Source organism: Garra rufa, chromosome 25 (assembly GCF_049309525.1).
Source record: "Garra rufa chromosome 25, GarRuf1.0, whole genome shotgun sequence".
Lineage (NCBI taxonomy): Eukaryota > Metazoa > Chordata > Actinopteri > Cypriniformes > Cyprinidae > Garra > Garra rufa.
In genome coordinates, this window is record NC_133385.1 from 10,477,601 (window position 1) to 10,498,713 (window position 21,113).

The following is a 21,113-nucleotide window of genomic DNA, read 5'->3' on the forward strand; positions in this document are numbered from 1 at the left end:
CACACACAATAAATGCCCTTTGAGAATGTAAAATGTGGAGCTTCAAACAGACGAGCATGAGAGCTTAGAGCACAGCATGGCTCCTGTCAAGGAGAAAGATTTCAGAGTTTTTAGGTAACAGTAGAGGATGTCATTTTTTCCCCCCCTGAACACGGCCATGCTACGGCAGGTGTTCAGAGGGAGTTGGAAGTCAGCTGTGAATAGAAATGTTTCTGCCCAGAGGAGGAGGGCAAGAGGCCAGCGGGTTCTGGCTTCAGACACGCTACTGTTGTTACTCACCCTTCCTTGACTCTTAAACCCCGCCCACCATCTCCTGCTCTAGCTCTGAGCCCCGCCCATTGCTCCACCCCAGTCATCTCATCCCTATCTGCCTCTGTTTCAATCAAAATCTTTTTTGAGTGCCCTAAAAGCATTGCATTTTTTAGAAATTTTAAAGAAAGCTTGACTTTTCTTTTTTGAGATCTTGGGATTGCGCCATCCACCACTCATGACATCATTTCCTGTGGCTCCAGAGAGCTTAGTCATATTTACAGCTCACCTAAGCCATTGAAATGAATGAGAATGTAATAGTAAGCTTCCACCCACAGAGCCTAATAGCCCAATCAGCAATCCCATGCTTGTCTGTAAGCCCCGCCTCCAACCCCGCCCCATTCCATTCATGTGTGCCAGGCTCTGAAGGCCGCCTCGCCACACAGCTCACTGGCAAGATTAGACTCTATTGTATGGAAAGCGAGCCGGCAATAGGCCTGTCAGCTTTCTGGCGCCCGGGGAATAATTATGCTTGGACTGATAGATGGCCGTAACTGCGGAAGAAGAATGGAGTAATTCTCATATGTGCCCTACCGCAAAATGCCTGCGGCCATTAACTGGAATGATGGGGAATTAAATTCTCTGCAGTATTTTAACAGGATCTCATTTGCAGCGGAAAGCCGAAATATTGCGGCGTACCTCTCAATTGTGTCATTTGATTTCAGCGGCCTTCGGTGTGTGGTAATCACTCTCCTGTGCGTGACACAGGGGGACAGCTGGGAGATCAGAAATGCTCATAAGGCTGTTGAGTAATTAAAAGAGATCCAGTCAAATAGATCAATGAGGATGTGGCGTGTTTACACTGGGTTTATGTCTGTTTAAAGGGACAGTTCACTATAAGATTGAATATTATGTCATTAGTTATTCACCCTTATGTTGTTTCAAACCCTGTATGACTGACTTTTTTTTTTTTTTTTTGCAGAAAACGAAAATAAACTTTTAAGCTTCAAAAATTATGCATTTAAAGGAATCCCCCTAAAAATGAGCATTTGCTAAAAACCTACTCACCCTCAGGCCATCTTCATCTGAATGGGTTTGGATAAATGTAGCATTACATCACTTGCTCACCAATGGATCCTCTTTAGTGAATGGGTGCCGTCAGAATGAGAGTCCAAACAGCTGATAAAAACATCACAATAATCTCCAGTCCATCAATTAACGTCTTAAGTGAATATCGGCATTTTTGTAAGAAACAAATCCATCATTAAGGCATTTTAACTTTAAACCGTCGTTTCTGGCCAAAATATGAGTCTATAATAACACTTCATTTAGTGAAAAAGTCCATCCTCTGTTGTCCTCTCACATTAAAATCCACCCACATATTTGTTTAGAACTGTTTTAGACTGTTTTCGCTTGTAAACAGTGCTTGATCTGTGCATTTTCTACCAGTGGAGGCAATGTTATGGATAAAGGACTTGTTTTTAACTTTAAAAACGTTTTAATGATGGATTGTCTTTTACAAACATGCAGATTTTCACTTTACAAGATATTAATTGATGGACTGGAGTGGTGTGGATTATTTGTGGATTATTGTGATGTTTCTATCAGCTGTTTGGACTCTCATCCTCTCTCTGACGGTGCCCGTTCACTAAATTGCTCCAAATCTGTAAACAATGAAGCAACAAACTCATCTACATCTTGGATGGCCTGAGAGTGAGTAGATTTTTCATTTCTGGGTCAACTATTCCTTTAAGTCTAAAATGTAACTTATTCACAGAAAATCTTGATATTTGCTCTAGCTAAAGCTATCGCATGACCTTTGGGTTGTAATAATGCAAAGTTATTTGGCCACACATGCATTCAGATTAACAAGAACTCGAGAGCTTTAATTTCCAACTCCTAAAACATCTGATATCCTGATGCGTTTAATCGTCTCTTTGCCGACTGATCAGAGAGTATCTTCCGTCTGTAAGAATGTTTATGACTTATCTCAGCATTAGATTAAACTCCTTTCCCGTGAGGATTCGTGTCAAGTTGAGCAATAACTCAAAAGCTCATTAATTAGTCTTCCGTTTGATTGCTTTTCCAATATCCAGAGATCATGGTTTGGCTCTTAGCATGCCACTCGACTTTTCGACACAGCAAACAAGTAAATTTATGAGTTCGTAATTGCTTCTTTGATCTTATTGCGGGTCACAGGTTCATTTCCGCATCAGGATACGGAGAACAGGATATTTTCGGGCCGGAAACTTCAGTCATAAATGGCTTTGTGCAGAATTGTTTCTTTAAAATTAAAGTATTTCGTCAGACTCCAAGGGTTGATGGTAAAGCATAAGTCTTTGTTTTATTTGGGCTCGAATCAGAGCTGTTGTTTTTACTGTCCTTTTTAAAGAGAATCAAAATTAGTCTTCGCTGGAAAGAGAAAAAGTAATAGTTCAGTTTATAGTGGATGCAATAGTATGTGCAGTAATATACAGTTGAGGTCAAAAGTTTACATATACCTTGCAGAATCTGCAAAATGTTTATTAATTTTTATTATTTTAGTGGATAGTTAGATATTTCACATATGTTTACATAAAGGTTTGTACTGAACAGTTAAACTACCTGCTGTTCTTCAGAAAAGATCCTTCAGGTCTCACAAATATTTTGTTTTTTCAGTATTTTTGTGTATTTTAACCCTTTCCAACAATGACTGTATGGTTTTGAGATTCATCTTTTCAGACTGAGGACAACTGAGGGACTCATATGCAACTATTACAGAAGGTTCTAATGCTCACTGATGCTTCAGAAGGATAAAACTGCATTAAGAGCCAGAATTTAAAGGTCAGGGTAAATGTAACTTATTTTGTCGTTTGTGAAACATGTAAGTATCTTCTGTAGTTTCTGAAGAGCAGTACTAACCTGAACCTTCTGCAATAGTTGCATATGAGTCCCTCAGTTGTCCTCAGTGTGAAAAGATGAATCTCAAAATCATACAGTCATTGTTGGAAAGGGTTCAAATGCACAAAAATTCTAAAAAACAAAAACAAAGAATTTGTGTGACCTAAAGGATATTTTTGAAGAACAGCAGGCAGGACTCATGAACAACTATCACTGAATAAAAAAATCTAAGAATCAAGCTTAAGTAAACTTTTGAACGGGGTCATTTTTATAAATTCAACAATTATTTTCTCTTGTGGACTATATGTAAACATTGTTTATGTGAACTATCTTATTCAGGTCAGTACTAAATAAAAAACAACATGCATTTTGTATGATCCCTCTTTATGTTGGTCAAATAATCAACATTTTGCAGATTCTGCAAGGTGTGTGTAAACTTTTGACTTCAACTGTATATATTCTGTGCTGTATGAGAGTTTAGTTTTAAGGAAAGACCTTAATAATCTGTCTTCTAGAACTGTGCTCATATTAATTTTGTAGTATAACATGTTAATAACTGAAAACTCACTTAAAGAGCAAAGTGTGAGCCATAAGCTTTCCTCCAAGCTGCGTTTCTCCATCATTTATCAATCATTTGAATCTTTCTGGCCTTCCATGTTGCCCCCTTGAACATTGTGCCACTGGGTTTGTGCCCAAATGCCCATATGGTCCTGCTTTTGTTCTCTCAAACTCATTTAGGCTATTTTCATACGTGATTCAGTTGTAAACTCTGGCTTGCTACAATAGTTTTCTGTTTGAAAGCAGCATGCATTTTCATTATCTTTACTGTTAGGGAGCGTTTTGTGCAACAGCTCTTTATTTTCTAAAAGAAAGCTATATTTTTTTAGCATTACAATGAGATTTTCTTTCATTGATGCAGCTGAGGGTGAGATATTGATACCCTGTTGAACTTCGAATGAATTTCTCTGCGCATACTAATGCTGGTTGACCTAGCAGCTCTTGCGTGTGAAGCGAAATGGGTGTTTTAGTTTCACAAAAACCTCATTTAAACATTAAACTGTCATTTGGGAGAGTCGTAACCCTTGTGTAACTTTAGATAGATTGCAAATACATTAGTGGAATTTTCCATTTTTGTCTCGTGAAGTTAAACCACAGCGGAGAACATAATGATATCTAGACAATTTGTAATAAACAAGCCTTCGCATTATATCATTTCTGCACATTCATGGCTATTAAAAATACCCACAGTGCAGGGAGCTGTAATACAGGAAGTGGCTTTGATGATGTGTGCTGGTGGGATTCAGGTGGAGATGAAGCCGCAGCGGGAAATTCGCTGGGAAAATGAAGGGTGGCCGAGATGGTCTCGCAGCGTGTGTGCGACTTCTGTATTACGAGCCTCGTGACCAATCAGAGAGGGGAAATCTCTAATTGTGTGGCCAAGAGGAGACAAAGCGACCCTCCCAGCGGAGGCAATCAGTAACAGTGGACGCTCACAGCAGAGCCAATCAAATGGAAGGGTTATGAGTTATAATACCGCAGCTCTCATTTAAAATAGACTGAGAGCTGTTAAATCTTGAGAAACGGTCACATCTGCTCCAGCCATGTGAGGATACATGTAATGGTGCTTAATTTAAAATATACGTGGCGGATGCGTTAATAAAGGCTTGACACTGAAATATTTCTTCTGGGACTTTATTATGACTGCTTTCTCCACGACAAAGATTGTTTTGGGTCATCATGAGGTTCCTCCAAGGGGTTTTTAACACAGTTGCTAGGGTGGTCTGCGCAGTTGCAAAGGCATTAGAGTCGGTGACGTTCTGCTCTCTAGATATGGTTCAAGTCTATGCTTTAATGTAAGTCTATGGGGATTTTTTGGTATGTTTTATCATCCATCAGGTGCAGCTTCTTCGACTTGGGGCCTGATTTTAATTAAAAAGCAAAAAGACATATTTCAGTTTGTGTTGTTTTACTCTCAGATATTAGATCTTGAATGGAATCATTTATATTTTTAAATGAAAACTGATTAAAATATGTTTTTTATGTTTAGAACTGATACATCAGCATAAAAATGAAAAAAAAAAGTGTTATTGTTATAATACTGACTGTTACTCATTTGTCATTTCCACAACAACAAACTAGTTTGTCCCGAATTAAGCTTGAAATTAAATATAAGACATGATGTGTGAGGAAAACAAAGTAAAATTGAGGTAAATATCACAAAACCAAGGTAAATAAAACTTGTGAACAATGTTTATTGTGCGTCATTTCCAATCAAGCTGTAATTTTTTAGGTTGTGAAATAGGCAAAGACTACAGCCATTTCATTCCAAATATTTTTAAAAGTATTTTTCACCACTAGGGCTGTCACGATATACGATATTCCACTACACCGTTATCGTAAAACAAAAAAAAAAAAATCACAATAACAATATACTGTAATATCTATAGAAATCTTGAAAAAAAAAAACATTATGACACCCCTAATTTATGATAACGATATTTAAATATCATGATTATCGTCAATAACAGTATATTGCGAAACCTCCAATTTACACAATGATGATATTTCATTATGTAAAACCACGATTATCATCAATACCAGTATATCTCGACACCCTTAAACACAATAACAATATTTCATTATTTAAATAGCACGATTATCATCAATACTGGTATATTGCGTCACCTCAAATTTACACGATAACAATATTTCATTATTTAAATATCACGATTATCATCAATATCGGACCGCTATATATTGCCACACCCCACATTTACACGATAACTATATTTCATTAAGTACATATCATGCTTATAGTCGGTACTGGTATATATCACGACACCCAACATTTACATAACTATATTTCATTAAGTACATATCATGATTATCGTCAGTACCAGTATATCGCCACACCCCACATTTACACGATAACTATATTTCATTATGTATATGTCATGATTATATTCGGTACTGGTATATATCGCGACACCCAACGTTTACATAACAATATTTCATTATTTACATATCATGATTATTGTCAATACCGGTATATCCCAACATCCTTGATTTACACGATAATGATATTTCATTATTTAAACATCACGATTATCGTCAATTCCACTATATCTCACTTGTGGATTTTCTGCGTAAGGGCGCCCTCCGGTGTCGAGTATGAATGAAAAAAATCACACATGACACTCCATAATGGACCTGGCGCTATGATGTGTCATATTATGTGTGCTCTTTATTTTCAAATATTGTCAATACCTGTATATTGCACACACTTATTCAACACAAAATGCTTTAAAAAGGATATGGATATGATAATATGAGATTGAGTAGAAATAACACAGGTGTAATTACATTCTAAGTATTTTTGGAACAAAAAAGACAATTTCCTATGATGCATTTCTATCATAGACAGTATAAAACACGGACATAGTGTCAGTGACATCACCCCTAGGTTTCTGAAGACCATTTTTGAAACCAGAAGTGGGCGGATCCGGCCGCGTCGCTCCCAGATAATCGAAAATAAGCAACAAAGGCGTAATGTGGGTGGAGCTTAGATGTTTGTTTGCTGAAACCACACACACCTAGCTTGACGTAGCAGAGGCAATCCACCTGTCACTCAAGTGGCCAATCCCTTAATTATGCAGAACTTTAATATAATGTAAATAAATGATTTATTGAAAATTCACTCCTCTCAAAATTGTCATGAAGGGCAAAACCAAAACCACTTTTTGTACAAGGCTGTTAACACATTTTTTCTGCTCAAAAGTTGGGCATCTTAACATGGGTTATCAATTGGGATTGATTTCCTTTTGGGGGCTGTCTCTAGAGGCCAGTCGATGAACTGCAGTTTAAGTCCCAGAAGATTGCTGCTTGATTTCTATTCAGTAAAGGACATTTTATGTCAATAAATTAAAATGCAAAGAAATTGTTTTAAGACTTTGTTTAAACATCCACAGGAACAAAAGCGTCCAAGTCCAATAACTTAGAAAAACCATTGCACACCTTTAATTTGAGATATCATTCATTTCTATAGCGTGCCGGGTGAGATATGTTTCAAATTTCAGTAGTTAGTATTGGCGTTTGTTCAAATTCCTAACCCTCAGTTTGAGTGATAGTACCAATAGTGATGGCTGGCTCAGCAAACGCGGCTAATGAATGAAATGTATATCCATCGAATGAAATGTACACCATACTATAGCATTGGTCCTAAAACATTCCCTTCTGCTTTGTTTTTCTCATTGCAGTTTCATCTGTTCTAGGATTTTCCACCGAGGAGACATTAAGACAGGGGAATGTGGACGCAGGAGCGAACGTGTCTCTATCTCCTGCACGATTCCCTGTGAACCAGCAGCCTCCATCCTAAAGAGCAGAGAAGCATTTACTGCCAGTGAGTACAACTCAGAGCGAGTGATTTGTGTTTCTGTGATGTTATGTAAGTGCTGGCACGGTATTTTTCCTCAGTATACTGCCGTCTCCTGCAGCTACACTTTAAATCATATTAAAGCCAATGTGCCAGAAAAGAAATAGAGTTGATTTCGGAATAAAAGAGGTGCCGCGTTGACAGTCTGAGTAAGGTGAGTGATGTCAGCAAATCTGACAGACAGCAGCTTCCGTACAAGTTTACAGGGGTTCGTCTAAACAGTTAATGCCACCAGGAGAGGTCCAAATGTGTCCGCACCCACAAACCCAGCCAGAGAGGACCAAAACACGCCCACTGACACATATCAGCTTGGGATGACATGCCCACAGGTCGTTTGCACACAGCCCTGGCGAGCTGTAATCTGATTGGCTGGCTATATCTAATTCAGGGTTCACAGGTTTTTAGTGATTTGTACAGTTTACCAAGGTACTGGGCGGCTAAAATGAGTATTTCTGTGGAAAAACATAAGCTGGAGTCTGAGAGGATTGTGGTTTGTTTGAGGTAGTTAATAAATCAGTTTCGATAAATGATAAATCAATTTTGTTATTATTATGTGTGGTGTTGTATTTGTGGTGAACTTGCGTTCTGTTCTGTTCACTTCAGTAAGTTTGTGTACATCTTGTTTGCTATCATTGAATTGTACTATGCATATAGGCATTATATCAGCCAACCAGCTTTCTTGATATTCTTGTCAGCCATTAAAGGGAACCCCGGGTATTAAAGGGGTCATCGGATGCCCATTTCCACAAGTTGATATGATTCTTTAGGGTCTTAATGAGAAGTCTATAACATACTTTGGTTAAAACTTCTCAATGGTAGTGTAAAAAAACTCTTTTTACCTCAAAATCAGCCCTTTTTAGAGCAAGCTGTTCTGTTGCATGTTCCTTTAAATGCTAATGAGCTCTGCTCGCCCCGCCCCTCTCTGCTATGGGATGACGAGCCATAATGTTTACTTTAGCCGCGTTTAGCTGCAAAACTTGCTAACTAGCACATTATTAAAAAAGGCTGCATAAAAACCCTTCTGCTGTGGTTGAAGCTGCATCACGAATGATTTGCACAAACATAGACACATATGTAGATCAGGATCGGCACTTTCCTTTCAAAAACGAAAGTAACATTAGTAACATCCTCTGCGTCTTCAGCGGCTCAGATGTCAGAAATAAATGACAAATGGTGTGTTAACATCTTGTCAGGATGGCATTTATTGTTTCTTGTCTCTGCCATTTATAAGCTCTTCCAATAGCTGTGGCCTACTTAAAGCTTCAAAGCCATCAGGGCTAAAGTGGAGAGAACAAAGACGCAGGTCTTTAGGAAGTTTTATTCGTCTCCTCTTTTTATTGCTAGGAAAGCAGTGAAGACTTACATCGCTTCTCCTGTTGCCCATCGACTGAAAAGCAACCAAAAGCTGTACAATGTGGCATTGTATCAGTATTTTATTTTCTGAGTTGTTTTGCGTAGATGCTGTGATGCATTTCAAACAGGATGTAATTGCTCAAGTATTCTAATCGCTTTATATGTTCATTCTTTTTGTCTAAAACAAAGAGTATGTTATAAGACATTTCTAACTGTATTTAGCTTGTCAAATTTGTGTACTATTAGTGATAAAGCAATGAGCAACATCCAATGAAATTGGCAAAAAGCAAAAAATTAACATACCTTGTAGTTTGTTGGTAGATTGTTAAGAATTAACTTACATTTTGAGTGCGTTTGTGTGAGAATGTGTTTCGGCATTGTACCTATAGTCAAGGAGTAGAATAAGCTTGTAATTGCGACACATTTTTTTGTGATTACTTATGTAACGTGTGTGCTGATATGACAGAAAGACAAAGGTGGCAAGAATGAGCTGTGGACTAGTATGCACTCTTAAAAATAAAGGTTCTTCACGATGCCATAGAAGAACCTTTTTTGTCTAAATGGTTCCATAAAGAACCTCAAACATCTGAAAAATCTTTCTGTTTCACAAAAGGTTCTTTGTGGCAAAAAAGGTTCTTCAGATTATAAAAAGGTAAGAAAGAGATGGTTCTTTAAAGAACCTTTGACTGAATGGTTCTTTATGGAACCAAAAATTCTTCTTTGGCATCGCTTGAAGAACCTTTTAAAGCACCATTTTTTGTTAAGAGTGCATATGCTGAGTCAAAAGTCTGGCTATGCAAGACTGTTTGAGTTTTATTTGACAGACTTTGAATCTTTTAAGTCCAACATGCTGTAATGGCTATTTCCATGTAATTGGTTGTAAAATAGTTTGCTTTACGCTAGGCTGTTTTTGCGCCTCTGTAGCTGGTAGAAACCAAGAGGTAAAAAGGATCCATCCGGAGCAGTGGGATAAATGAACCTTGTATTATTTTGGTTTGTCATTTTGAATGATGGCGTATGAATTCCAACCCATAAGCCAGTATTTGAAAGCCATATCTGTGCGGAAACATTACAGCCCTGCCTCTTTCTCTCTCTCTTTTTTCCTCGTCTTGCTTCTGTTCTCCATCATTTATCGTGACTGTGCGGAGAGGAAACCAGGCTGCAGTAAAGCTGACGGACGGCATTTCGCATGACTGAAGACAAACGACACGCTAGATTCTGCATGTATGAATCTCTTCCTCGAAAAAACAGAGAAAAAGATAGGAGCTCAATTTCTGTCTGAGAGTGAGATGAGATGGTTGGGCTGTTGTTTCTCTCTCTCTTTTCTTTTGAAAGATGGCTTTTGCTGCTCAGTGTCTTGTGGAGGATCTAAGGAGCTCCATTTTCTCTAGATTCTTTCTGTCAGATCACACACCATAAAAACACCCAGTTACATTTACGCTAAACACTGCCAGGTGAGTTTAAGTTAAAAAAAAATGACAAAAATAATATAAAGCATCTTGAAGTAAAATAAAATCATATATGTAACTTATTTATGCCATATGAACTAAACAGGACAATATTATTTTTCTTAACCCTTGTGCAACCTTATGGACCTTTTTGTCTTTTTCAGTTTTTTTTTTCGGTCATTTTGCCTGTGTTAATGCCAACTACATAATTTTAATATTTCACCCTCACTTCCTTTAATAAATCTATTTTACACTAGGTACAAAAATAGTTCCTCTCAGGACCTTAAGGACAAAAATGTCCTTATTGAAACCAGGGGTGGGCAATATGGCAAAAATATCACAAAAAAGATTAGAATATGGTGATATGCCAATCAGCTAATCAACTAAAATACCTGCAAAGGTTTCCTGAGCCTTTAAAATGGTCTCTCAGTTTGGTTCACTAGGCTACACAATCATGGGGAAGACTGCTGATCTGACAGTTGTCCAGACGACAATCATTGACACCCTTCACAAGGAGGGTAAGCCACAAACATTTATTGCCAAAGAAGCTGGCTGTTGTCAGAGTGCTGTATCCAAGCATGTTACAGAAAGTTGAATAGAAGGAAAAAGTGTGGAAGAATAGGATGCACAACCAACCGAGAGAACCACAGCCTTGAGAGGCTTGTCAAGCAAAATCGATTCAAGAATTTGGGTGAACTTCACAAGGAATGAACTGAGGCTGGGGTCAAGGCATCAAGAGCCAACACACACAGACATGTCAAGGAATTTGGCTACAGTTGTTGTATTCCTCTTGTTAAGCCACTCTTGAACCACATACAATGTCAGAGGCGCCTTACCTGGCTAAGGAGAATCCATCCATCTAAACAACCAACCAACCAAACATTCAACCATCCATCCAACCAACCTACCAACCATCCAACCAACCAACCAAACAAACATCCAAGCATCCATCCAGTTAACCAACCAATCAGCCATCCATCCATCTAAACAATTAACCAATCAAGCATTCATCCATCCATCCATGTTTGAGGGTTATGGAATTGACTTGAACACCTGTATATCCTATTTTCTCTAAGTTATGTCCAGTTTAAGATTTACCAATCCATAGACATTGCTGTGATTGGTTGTGTTATGTGTCTGTCATGTCAGTCAAGTGGGTGGCTCTTGAAGCAAATAAGTAGACAAGACTACATGTGAAACTAGGACTAATGTTACTGTCAGTAATGTGTGTAAAGCCTTGTCAGGATCGAGTGGTAATTTTCATACATGGGCAGATGGTTTCTGTGCAGTGGCTCTTCTGTGATTTATTAAAATATCTGCTTTTTCTGACAGCTGAACTTCGCTGCTCGCCTACAATCAGAGCAAAATGAGATCAGAACTGTGCTGATGAACAGCGTCATTTCAACCCCTAACACATACAGGGTTGCAAACACAAGGTGCTGATGCATGCTGGGAACTGCTGCAGATCTCTCCTGAAAGAGCTGATTGTAATTGTTAGAAAACTCAAGCAAAAGACACCCCGCTCGCCTGTGTTTATGCATGTGATTAGTGTGTGTGCGACTGAAGAAAGAAGAAAAGAGTAAAGGTTGAGAAACTGAGTGGTACTTTGTGAATATTCATATGAACATTTGAATATTCATGTTCATGAATCCATGCATGCTTAATGAGATAAAGAAGTGTTTATGCTGCCTCACAGTAAATTTGACTGTAATCTGAGTGTCCTGTGCTGTTGAATAGCTACTGCCGAGATATAAAACCATCAGAGGTGGAAAAATGGATTTCTGGAAGCGTGTGTGCTGGAGAAAGATTTGGTGTAATCTGCGTTTAAGAGGGGGGACTTGTCGTCAAGGTCAGTCTTTTTCCTCTGAGAGGCGGCAGTGTGAAGACATTTCTCGGGCGGTGAGGGGGCTGCTGGGAAGGAGATTTGTAGCCGGTGGTGAGGGGAACGGAAAGAGTTTGGAGATTATGCCACACATGCATGAATCCGGAGGGTGGTAATGTGAGCTGGAACGGGAAACTGGTGACCAGACCTCTCAGAGAACGCATCCCATGACCATGTTTGCTGAAGTAATGGGCGAAAACTAAATGAAAATGCTCTTTTGGAGGTTGGGAAACTTGGAGTTATCATTCATGTTTCATTGGAGTGCCAATTGTTTCTCCTCATTCCTTAGAAATGTACATAGTTTTAGTAAATTGTGGCCACGAATTAAGATTTTACTCCCTTGTTTTAGTAAATTGTGGACATGAATTAAGAATTTGTTCCCTCGTTTTGATAAATCATGGCCATTAATTTAGATTTTGTTCCTTCATTTTAGTAAATCGTGGCCACAAATTAAGAATGCATTCCCTTGTTTTAGTAAATCGTGGCCATGAATTAAGATTTTTTTCTCTCGTTTTAGTAAATTGTGGCCATGAATTAAGAACTCGTTCCCTCGTTTTAATAAATTGTGGCCATGAATTAAAAATTCGCTCCCCATTTTTAATAAATTTTTGCCACAAATTAAGATTTCGCTCCTTTGTTTTAGTAAATTGTGGCCATTAAATAAGAATGTGTTCCCTTGTTTTAGTAAATTGTGGACATGAATTAAGAATTTGTTCCCTCGTTTTGATAAATCATGGCCATTAATTTAGATTTTGTTCCTTCATTTTAGTAAATCGTGGCCATGAATTAAGAACTCGTTCCCTCGTTTTAATAAATTGTGGCCATGAATTAAAAATTCGCTCCCCATTTTTAATACATTTTTGCCACAAATTAAGATTTCGCTCCTTTGTTTTAGTAAATTGTGGCCATTCATTTAGATTTTGTTCCCTCGTTTTAGTAAATCTTGGTATTCATTTACAATTCGTTCCCTCATTTTACTAAATTGTTGCCATGAATTAGAATTTGTGTAATAAATCATGGCCGTGAATTAAGAATTTGCTCCCTAGTTTTAGTAAATCATGGCCACAAATAAGATTTTGTTCCCTCATTTTAGTAAACTGTGATCACGAATTAAGAATTTCCTCCCTCGTTTTAGTAAATCATGGCCATGAATGGAGAATTCGTTGCCTATTAAGAATTTGCTCTCTTTTTGGAAAATCATGGCCATGATTTAAGATTTTTTTTTGTGGCCAAGAATTAAGAATTTGTTCCCCTGTTTGAGTAAATTGTGGCCACGAATTAAGAGTTTGTTACCTAGTTTTAGTAAATCATGGCCACATATTAAGAATGAATATTTTCAGTGCCTTGTTTTAGTAAATCGTGGCCACAAATTAAGAATGCGTTCCCTCGTTTTAGTAAATCATGGCCTCGGATTAAGAATTCATGAACTTGTTTTAGTAAATCGTGGCAATGAAGTTTGTTTCCCAGTTTGAGTAAATCATGGCCACTAATTAAGAATTTGTTCCCTCGTTTTAGTTGTGAAGTCAATGTGTAGTTTAGTGAACGTGGATAGCAGATAATTTGGTCTTGGAGATGATTGAAGAGAAATCCTTGTGTTTTGATCAGACTTTGGCAAATCTGAGCAGTCTGAGACATTATGTTCTCTTCTCAAACACATTAGGGCATTTTTCTGAGAGAAAAAAATCTTAGGTGTAGCTGGAGACATATGCAAATGTTTGATCTCCAGTTAGTCTCACTGATTTTATAGGTGAAACACTTGAGATATTAATTAATAATGCAATTTTTTCTTCCCTGATGTGCCACATTCAAGCTCACTTGCTGATTTAATGTGCCAAAATGTGCATAATTTCTGCTGATGTAAAATGCAAAACACTCTTGTTGGTTTTCACCACGAAGCACTTAAATGCTAAAATTCGTTTTGAATTGAATTAGGTTACAAATCACCACTGTCAGTAATCAAACAATAATATGGTGACACTTTGTAGGTTCTAGACTTCCAGAAATGATTATAAATCTGGTATGGATCCAAACCATCCTGTGACTGCTTTAAATACCCAGGCTTTATAAATATCCTGCCTGAAAATAGACTCTGCGTGAGGTGTTGCTAATCATACGAACATTATGGCAGAGTGTAAATGAAGCCAAAGCAACGGCACAGCATTATTTGAGCAGATACGTGATTGCATTTGTCTAAAATGGCTCTATCATGTAGGAACAGAATTCCCAGGTAGCTCCTCCGGTCACAAGGGAACATTGACTCAATCTTTCTTGTGGAAAATTCAAGTGGTAATTCCAGATGAGTCCAGCTGATTAGTGCAGCCACAGGAGGGGCCTGTGGGTAAATCTGTGATTCGCACCCTCGGTGTGGTCAAAGTGAGGCCGTCGCTCCATTTGGGGAATGCAGCGATGGGTTTTTAATCATCTCTGAATTACATCAAACTCTGCAGGATTATCTCCCCTGCTGCCATCTGCCTCTTAATTAAATTGTCTTTAGACTGAGTTTGTCTGTTGGGATGATATGGGAGGATCTACCTAAAGGAAATCAATCAAATAACCCCATGATCCCTTCGGAAAAAAAAAAACACTTTTTTGTGAGAGCTTTGTTTTTTCCCCCTGACCTGCAGCTGCTTCCCTGTCCCTGTGTAAAACACTCTGTTGGTAAAGATTTTCTGTTTACTTCCACACCGGTGTTTACCAATGTAGTTTTCCCAAATACAAGGGCCTCAAACTATGAGATAATCACACACAGCCCCTCAGGTGTTAGTAATTTATCCGTAAATCCAGCCAACAAATCAATGATCATTTTCTAAGATTTGCTTCAGATTTTAATGTGATCACTGTCTTAAGGTTGATATGAAGTAGCCAAATATGTATTTTAAAGGTCTAAAATAGAAATATAAAAGCAGTGGGCAGAGGTTTTTGATGACAAGGACCCCCAAAAAAAGATGACTCATCAATATATTCATCAATAATATATATCTTAATTTGTGCCACAATTTACTAAAATAAGAGAACTAAATCTTAATTCGTGGCCACGATTTACTAAAACGAGACAACGAGGGCAGTGATTTTTCAAACTTTGTGATGACAAAGACCCCAAAAAAACATCTTCATCTACATTCATCTTCATCTATGTATTAGATTTTTGCATTAAATACTTTTACTGAAACAAATGACTACATTATTCATTTGTGGCCAGGATTTAACTGAAACAAGAAAACTAAATCTTAATTCATCGCCACGGTTTACTAAAATGAGGGAATGAAATCTTAATTCGTGACCATGATTTACTAAAACAAGAGAACGAAATATTAATTTGTGACCAGTTTATAAAACGAGGGAACAAAATCTTAATTCGTGACCATGATTTACTAAAACGAGAGAACGAAATATTAATTTGTGACCACAGTTTATAAAAGAGGGAACAAAATCTTAATTTGTGACCATGATTTACTAAAACAAGAGAACGAAATATTAATTTGTGACCACAGTTTATAAAACGAGGGAACAAAATCTTAATTTGTGGCCATGATTTTTTAAAACGAGAGAACGAAATATTAATTTGTGACCACAGTTTATAAAACGAGGGAACAAAATCTTAATTCGCGACCATGATTTACTAAAACAAGAGAACGAAATATTAATTTGTGACCACAGTTTATAAAACGAGGGAACAAAATCTTAATTTGTGGCCATGATTTACTAAAACAAGAGAACGAAATATTAATTTGTGACCACAGTTTATAAAACGAGGGAACAAAATCTTAATTCGTGACCATGATTTACTAAAACAAGAGAACGAAATATTAATTTGTGACCACAGTTTATAAAACGAGGGAACAAAATCTTAATTTGTGACCATGATTTTTTAAAACGAGAGAACGAAATATTAATTTGTGACCACAGTTTATAAAACGAGGGAACAAAATCTTAATTCGTGACCATGATTTACTAAAACAAGAGAACGAAATATTAATTTGTGACCACAGTTTATAAAACAAGGGAACAAAATCTTAATTCGTGACCATGATTTACTAAAACGAGAACGAAATATTAATTTGTGACCACAGTTTATAAAACGAGGGAACAAAATCTTAATTTGTGGCCATGATTTACTAAAACAAGAGAACGAAATATTAATTTGTGACCACAGTTTATAAAACGAGGGAACAAAATCTTAATTCGTGACCATGATTTACTAAAACAAGAGAACGAAATATTAATTTGTGACCACAGTTTATAAAACGAGGGAACAAAATCTTAATTTGTGGCCATGATTTACTAAAACGAGAGAACGAAATATTAATTTGTGACCACAGTTTATAAAACGAGGGAGCAAAATCTTAATTCGTGACCATGATTTACTAAAACAAGAGAACGAAATATTAATTTGTGACCACAGTTTATAAAACGAGGGAACAAAATCTTAATTTGTGGCCATGATTTACTAAAACGAGAGAACGAAATATTAATTTGTGACCACAGTTTATAAAACGAGGGAACAAAATCTTAATTCGTGACCATGATTTACTAAAACAAGAGAACGAAATATTAATTTGTGACCACAGTTTATAAAACGAGGGAACAAAATCTTAATTTGTGGCCATGATTTACTAAAACGAGAGAACGAAATATTAATTTGTGACCACAGTTTATAAAACGAGGGAACAAAATCTTAATTTGTGACCATGATTTTTTAAAACGAGAGAACGAAATATTAATTTGTGACCACAGTTTATAAAACGAGGGAACAAAATCTTAATTCGTGACCATGATTTACTAAAACAAGAGAACGAAATATTAATTTGTGACCACAGTTTATAAAACGAGGGAACAAAATCTTAATTCGTGACCATGATTTACTAAAACGAGAAAGAAATATTAATTTGTGACCACAGTTTATAAAACGAGGGAACAAAATCTTAATTTGTGGCCATGATTTACTAAAACAAGAGAACGAAATATTAATTTGTGACCACAGTTTATAAAACGAGGGAACAAAATCTTAATTCGTGACCATGATTTACTAAAACAAGAGAATGAAATATTAATTTGTGACCACAGTTTATAAAACGAGGGAACAAAATCTTAATTCGTGACCATGATTTACTAAAACGAGAGAACGAAATATTAATTTGTGACCACAGTTTATAAAACGAGGGAACAAAATCTTAATTCGTGACCATGATTTACTAAAACAAGAGAACGAAATATTAATTTGTGACCACAATTTATAAAACGAGGGAACAAAATCTTAATTCGTGACCATGATTTACTAAAACAAGAGAACGAAATATTAATTTGTGACCACAGTTTATAAAACGAGGGAACAAAATCTTAATTTGTGGCCATGATTTACTAAAACAAGAGAACGAAATATTAATTTGTGACCACAGTTTATAAAACGAGGGAACAAAATCTTAATTCGTGACCATGATTTACTAAAACAAGAGAACGAAATATTAATTTGTGACCACAGTTTATAAAACTAGGGAACAAAATCTTAATTCGTGACCATGATTTACTAAAACAAGAGAACGAAATATTAATTTGTGACCAGTTTATAAAACGAGGGAACAAAATCTTAATTCGTGACCATGATTTACTAAAACAAGAGAACGAAATATTAATTTGTGACCACAGTTTATAAAACGAGGGAACAAAATCTTAATTCGTGACCATGATTTACTAAAACAAGAGAACGAAATATTAATTTGTGACCACAGTTTATAAAACGAGGGAACAAAATCTTAATTCGTGACCATGATTTACTAAAACAAGAGAACGAAATATTAATTTGTGACCACAGTTTATAAAACGAGGGAACAAAATCTTAATTTGTGGCCATGATTTACTAAAACAAGAGAATGAAATATTAATTTGTGACCACAGTTTATAAAACGAGGGAACAAAATCTTAATTTGTGGCCATGATTTTTTAAAACGAGAGAACGAAATATTAATTTGTGACCACAGTTTATAAAACGAGGGAACAAAATCTTAATTCGTGACCATGATTTACTAAAACAAGAGAACGAAATATTAATTTGTGACCACAGTTTATAAAACGAGGGAACAAAATCTTAATTCGTGACCATGATTTACTAAAACAAGAGAACGAAATATTAATTTGTGACCACAGTTTATAAAACGAGGGAACAAAATCTTAATTCGTGACCATGATTTACTAAAACAAGAGAACGAAATATTAATTTGTGACCACAGTTTATAAAACGAGGGAACAAAATCTTAATTTGTGACCATGATTTTTTAAAACGAGAGAACGAAATATTAATTTGTGACCACAGTTTATAAAACGAGGGAACAAAATCTTAATTCGTGACCATGATTTACTAAAACAAGAGAACGAAATATTAATTTGTGACCACAGTTTATAAAACGAGGGAACAAAATCTTAATTCGTGGCCATGTTTTTTTTAAACGAGAGAAAGAAATCTTAATTCACAACAATGATTTACTAAAACTAAGGAACAAATTTTACATTTGTGGCCACGATTTACTAAAAGTTTTTTTTTTTTTTTTGCATTAAATACTTTTACTTGAACAAATGACTGAATTATTCATTTGTGGCTAGGATTTAACTAAAACGAGGGAACAAAATCTTAATTCATGGCCACGGTTTACTAAAACGAGGGAATGAAATCTTAATTTGAGACCACAATTTATAAAACGAGGGAGCAAAATCTTAATTTGTGGCCATGGTTTACTAAATAGAGGGAAAGAAATCTTCATTCATGACCACGATTTACTAGAACTAGGGAAAAATTTCTTAATTTATGGCAACGATTTACTAAAACTAAGGAACAAATTCTTAATTCATGGCAATGATTTACTAAAACTAGGGAACAATTTTTTATTTGTAACCACGATTTACTAAATCAAGGGAACTAAATCTTAATTCGTGGCCACGATTTACTAAAACAAGGAGAACGAAATCTTAATTTATGGACACGATTTACTAAAACCAGGGAACAAATTGTAAATTCATGGCAGTGGTTTACTAGAACTAGGAAACATTTTTTTTTTTTAAATTTATGGCCACTGTTTATTAAAACTAGGTAACAAATTGTTAATTCATGGCCATGATTTACTAAAACTAGGGAATGAATTCCTAATTTGTGACCACAATTTATTAAAACGAGGGAACAAAATCTTAATTTGTGGCCACGATTTACTAAAATGAGGGCGCAAAGTCTAAATTCATGGTCATGATTTACAAAACGAGGGGATAAATACTTATTTTTTTTTATTTTATTCATGTATATATATTTTTTTTACATAAAAAATACTAAGTGTGATTTATTATGCAGACAAACTAAATTATAAAATATTAAGCAAAGTTACGTTATTGGCTTTCATATTGCCTTTATACTAAAGAAAATTATTTAAATAATATTTATTTAAAAACAGATATTTTTATTGACAATACAGTGTTTTTAAAATATTCTTTCCATCAAATTATATACTTATAGACTTTTTTTCCTACAAGGTAAAAACTTTCAATATTATAAAACACTCACTGATTTCTAATCTTTAAAGTGGTATAGTATTATGTTTTATCAAGTGGTGATTATTAAGTATTAAATGCTAAAAAAATAAATAAAAAAAACACAAATACCCTGGTCTAAATGACAGCAACAAACAAGTACTCATTTACTGTTCCCTTTGTAACGAACATTAAGTAGTGCACTATGTAGAGAAGTGATTTTGGACACATTGCATATGCATCACATTGTATGTGGTGCAACGATACTAGATGGCTACCATTAATAATCAGTAGAGCTGTCGACATTGGCTGCATTAGTTTAGGCGATGCTCCTTCAGATGATGAATGCCTATCCTTACAAATTTAAATACCTGACCATTACATCAAAGCCGGCTTGTGATGTTTCTGGTCTCTTAATAGGACTGCTACCTGCCTGATCTTCAAGGAGCAAATTACAGTTCATTGCAGGCATCATTAGTCCACTAAACATGCAGAGCAGTGCTTGTATGAGGGCGAGATGAGGCGCTCAACTCTGAAAAGGTCTGTCCATGCATCAATAACTATGGCAATAAATGTATACAGTTAAAATTCAAGGTGCTAAAACATATCTATTTGGTCATTTCAGAGCTCTGCTCAATGCCGCTGATCCGTTCCTGAGAAACCGCTGTTTTTAGCCTTATTCTGCATCTGATTTGTGTATACGGCATTATGTGTCTGTCTGAGGAAGAATTTGTGGAAAAAGAATCCATCTATCCTCATATTTACAGCAGGATCATTGTACCAGTGTAAGATATTTATGAACCCATTTAGGAGGTACAGAAGGATGCACACTTGCATGCATACTTACACTTTGCAATAATGTAATGTCATTGATCTGTAAAATAGCCTGTGCTGGTTTATTCTCTTAGAGTGGTTTGATGGTGGCGAGCCATACTGGCACAAACAGACGCCAAGCGTTGAGCCAAGCTGCAAGCTGATTTGCATCCAAGTTCTGCTGTCCATCCATATTCTGCTGCTATAAATTTTCTTAATTTGCCATGTTCATAAGCTAAGTGTTTTTAATTGATCTCACTTTAAGCATTCATCTGGGAAATTCTGTTTACTGATGTCGTAATTGAGATGCAGGATAAAAATAGACTATTGGTTTTCCACACAGATGCTGCATGATCAATTCTCATCCCATCACTGAAACTGAAGAGGATTTCATACTAGTGATAAGTGCTGTGAGATTTCGGCTTTGTATGATTTCAGTACTGTAAGATTTAGCTACCCTGGGGTTTTATTGCGTTAGATTTCAGTATTGTAGGGATGCATTTCTGTAGTTTCTGCAGTTTTATAAAAAGTTTAGTACAGTGGAGTTTCA

General features: G+C 36.2%; 1 protein-coding gene across 2 annotated transcripts in view; it reads left to right on the plus strand.

Annotated features, from left to right (window-relative positions):
• LOC141301726 (leucine-rich repeat and immunoglobulin-like domain-containing nogo receptor-interacting protein 1) overlaps window positions 1-21,113 on the plus strand; it is a 127,599-nt gene that overhangs the window by 58,593 nt on the left and 47,893 nt on the right. The window contains exon 2 of one of the 2 annotated variants that reach the window (XM_073831923.1): window positions 7,386-7,528. The gene's annotated coding sequence lies outside the window, so the exon portion shown is untranslated. The remainder of the gene's footprint in view (window positions 1-7,385; window positions 7,529-21,113) is intronic. The other variant, XM_073831924.1, reaches the window with a different exon arrangement.